The sequence below is a fragment of the Myotis brandtii genome, unplaced genomic scaffold (assembly GCF_000412655.1).
Source record: "Myotis brandtii unplaced genomic scaffold, ASM41265v1 scaffold240, whole genome shotgun sequence".
Classification (NCBI taxonomy): Eukaryota; Metazoa; Chordata; class Mammalia; order Chiroptera; family Vespertilionidae; genus Myotis; species Myotis brandtii.
Window position 1 is genome coordinate 3,760,239 of NW_005359064.1, and position 4,495 is coordinate 3,764,733.

Below are 4,495 nucleotides of genomic sequence, written 5' to 3' on the forward strand. Positions count from 1 at the left end.
GGGCCGGGTCCCTCAGCCCAGCCTGCACCCTCTCACAGTCTGGGACTCCTCGGGGGATGTCCACCTAAGCATGCAGTCAGATACCCCTCTTGCAGTCCGGTGCTCTTGCAGTCTGGGACCCCTCACTCCTTACTGCCCACCTGCAGCGGAGGCGGGAGAGGCTCCCGCCACCGCCAGTGCACTGGCCAGCTGTGAGCCTGGCTTCTGTCTGAGCAGCGCTCCCCCTGTGGGAGCATACTGACCACCAGTGGGCAGCTCCTACATTGAGCATCTGCCCCCTGGTGGTCAGTGTGTGTCATGGCGACCGGTCGTTCTGCCGTTCGGTTGATTTACATATTAGGGTTTTATTATATAGGATGATTAAAACTATGGGACTAGTAATATTCTATTTGGTTCAGTTTTCTCAGGAATTATCAAGGATAACTTCCTTCAGGGCTAGAGCAAGATGTAACTTGAGAAGCATTTCAAATGTGTCTATTAGTTAATCACATATAGATGATATAATAGTTACAACCATATATTATAATTTACAATCTAATTTTCAGACACCTTTTCTATAAATATGTCATATCCCTAGAACTTAACATGCAAAAGATAAACAGCTGATAAGACATAATGTATTAATTTTAACTTTAGGTACATTTGAGTTTTGTTGTGTGTAGTTGTTAAAATGTTTTGTCTGTAAGGTTAGCATTCCAATGTAAGAAAAAGAATCCTTTCTAATAATTCTCAAATGTCTTCTGTTAAAGGACTTTAGACCTGTAGATGTGTTTAGGTTCAAAACAAAGGGTCTAACTTAATGCTGAATCTGGCTCAGAATTAAGAATTCATTCACATCTTTTAAGATTTCAATCATAGAGGTGCCTGGGGTTAAAATGGCATAATGAATTAAGACAGATTCTCCAATTTAGTGAATATTGAGCATCTGTGTGCGAGATATGCGCTAAACATTGCAATATATAAAAAATAGTGCACACAAAACTCATACTAGTGGGAGAAGGTATTTACAGGATTTACAAAACATAACGAGGATTCAGCCTCAATAATAAAGATTGAAACAGTATAGTAGGCATAAAAGCAAGTGATTTGTTTGAACTGGCAAGGTTTGGAAGTGATGTAGCATTTCAATAGGTGGAGTGATTTAAATGGAGGAGGATAGGAGTTCCAGGATAATGGCTTAGGAGGGGAAAGAGGACAAGGTTGTGTTCAGGCAACAGAATGAAAGAGTAAGGTTCCTTTCGGGAGCTAGTGGGAGATTAATCTGGAATCATACCTTGTCACATTGTAGAAGGCTTTGGGTATTTGTAGCTGAAGTGTTACCACTTAAAGCACTTGGTAAAGGCAAGCTATGGGAGAAGCCTGCCTTTTCTTAACTGGATGGGCATCACTTCTAATTCCCTGGAAGGCACCAATGGCCATGCGACTTCTGCAAGCTCTACTCAATGTCTAGGAGATTGGGAATTCTGACAGAGTCCTATTTCTCCTTTTGAGTTGCCAAGTAACATTAGATAATAGCTAATATTTGTTGAGTACCTCCATGTGCCATTGCTCTTCTAGAAACCTTATGTAGGATTATGATGAATCCTGACAACAAACCTGTGGGGCAGGTGCTTGAATAATCCCCATTTTACAGATCAGGAAACGGGCAGGTTAAAACCGTTTGCCCAAGGCTGCACAGCTGGCAAGAGAGCCAGGACTGAGATCTAAGCAGTACGGCATCAGCGTGTAGGCTCCCTTGCCTGCAGACACTTGGATTGTAGATCCCTGTCAGCAGAGTCTTGCTGGGTGTTGTGGGGAGAACGTTGGTCCTGTCAATGTAAGAAACATTCAAACCTGTGAAGAATTTTTGTGCGTTTATTTGAGCCAAACTCGACAAATGCCAGGAAGCAAAATCTCAACGCACCTTCTTTTATACATTATAATCAAAAGAGGAGACTGAAGTGGGTTACATAAATTCATTGGTGATAGATTAGGAGGTGGGAGAATGCAAAACTTGGAAACCTCTGGGATTGGATAAAAAGTAAAGTGATAGACACTTCTTTTACATACGTGGGTGCAGGATAATTAACAGTCAGTAATTAATAACAATGGATTTATGGTCTCTGCACAGCGGTGCCTGTGCTTTGAGGGGTCCAGAAAAAGGAAAATTATTATTCCAACGGTATGTTATTGTAGGTGCAAAAAGACAATAGATAGGCTCAGTTAAGGTAAAGATTGACCTTTGTCAGGGAAGATACTGGCGTAGGGCATGACTACCCACCATAAACCGCTTTTAGGTTAAAAAAGTTTTAATTTCAGATCATCCTTAGGTCTCTGTAAAGCCGCCAGGCAGGCCTCCCCTGAGCTTGTGAGGTTTAGTATATGGCCCCTTTTCATCCACAGTCACTTGATTTTTATGGAGGAAGGACACTTATTGAGTTGGGTACAAGGGAAACAGGGTGAATGACCGTCTGGAATATAGAGACACATTCCAGCAGTTCATCTCCAATGTATAGTGTAAATGGAGGAGTTTAAATACCCTGTGAAACAAAAGTTGCTCATTGTATCAAATAGCATCCTTTCAGTTCTAGAGTTAAGTATTTGGTTTATTCTTCAGGATTTAGGAGATCTTGAGATTTTCTCCACTTACTATCTTTGTTAATAGTTAGAATAGGGGATAATTACAAGAATGGAAAGTTTCAAGAAGAGATGTGAAGAGAACTGTGGAAACATGACTGAGTTTACCAGGAAGCCAGACCTGATAGATTAAAGCAGGTATTGAAAGTAGTGCCCAAGGATCAAATTGATAACACGAAAAGTGACAATACAGTGTGAAAATGGAGGCAATTAAGGGTAGGAGAGACAGAATGGTCTTCAGGTGATAAAACAAGGAAGGGTGGTTTGCTTTTTTGGATGGAGAGATACAGCACTTCTAAGGCAGGAATAACTGGTGGAGAGGGTACCCAGGAATGATAATTAGCAATATTTTGGAGGAGATAGAAAGTGATCAAGTAAACATGTTTTTCCCCACCAGGCTAAAATTAGGAGTAGGACTGTTAAATTCAACTATGTGTTTTTCCTTTTCTCCCCTCCCAGATGCACTGTAATAACTATTGAATGAAGTTAAGGAGTTTACTTTGGAAAAGAGAGACTCCCCCTGAGACTGTATGGAAGAAAATTTGAGATAAAGGAAAGTGAAAGGTGTGAAATTGAATTATCTGTATGGTTTCCGTAAAGTAGTAAAGGCCTTGTGCTGAGCAGATGTCGATTTTGGGATTTGAGGCTTGAGGAGGTTAGGGAAAGGTAGGAGCTAATTAGGAGCTAATTAGGAGCTAATTAGGGATGAATTACATCTCATCGCCTCACCCTTTACCACACCAGACCAACCTTATTCCACCACAAAGAGGCCATTAGATGTAGCGAACTATCTTGAAGCTTGGATCCCAAGGGATGATTTCCTAATTGGAACTTGTTAATAGTGGATAATGTAAGGCAAACCATGATATTCCAGCACCTAACACCTGGTGATCCATAGAAAAGATCCAATCAGAAAGGATATATGCACCCCTATGTTAATAGCAGCACAATTTACCATAGCTAAGATTTGGAAATAGCCTAAGTGCCCATCAGCTGATGAGTGGGTTAAAAAACCATGGAACATCTACACAATGGAATACTATGCTGCTGTAAAAAAAGAAGGAATTCTTACCATTCACAGCAGCATGGATGGACCTGCAGAGCATTATGCTAAGTGAAATAAGCTAGTCGGAGAAAGATAAATATCACATGATCTCGCTCATTTCTGGAATACTAGAGGCCCAATCTCGTGCACTGGGCAGGGGAAGTGGGTCCCCCTCAACCTGGCCTGCACCCTCTTGAAGTCCGGGACCTTACCAACCGCCTGCCTCAGAGGCGGGGGAGGCTCCCGCCACTGCTGCTGCGCTTGCCATGAGCCCAGCTTCTAGCAGAATAGCGTTCTCCCTGTGGGAGTGCACTGACCACCAGGGGGCAGCTCCTGCATTGAGTGTCTGCCCCCTGGTGGTCAGTGCACATCATAGCAACCAGTTGTTCTGCTGTTTGGTCCATTTGCATATTAGTATAGGAATATCCTATATAATAAAAGGCTAATATGCAAATTGACCCTAACGGCAGAATGACCCGCTCAACCAGTCACTATGAGGCACACTGACCACCTCTGGTTCCTTTCCCTGGCCTGCAGGCTCTGATCCCCTCCCCCATGGCGAACAGGGAACTGGTGTGGGTGGCAGCTTTGGGGCCGGGGGGCAGGGCCAGCTGCTGGCAGCCAGGGAAGACGGCCCTGAATTTTGTGTGCCAGGCCTCTAGTATAGTATAATAAACATAAACTGATGAACAAAAATACATCCAGAGACATAGAAGCATTGGACAGACTGTCAAATCTCAGAGAGAAGGCAGGGGAGGAGGCGGAGGATTAAGAGACAACCAAAGGACTTGTATGCATGCATATGAGCATAACCTATGGACACAGACAGGGGGT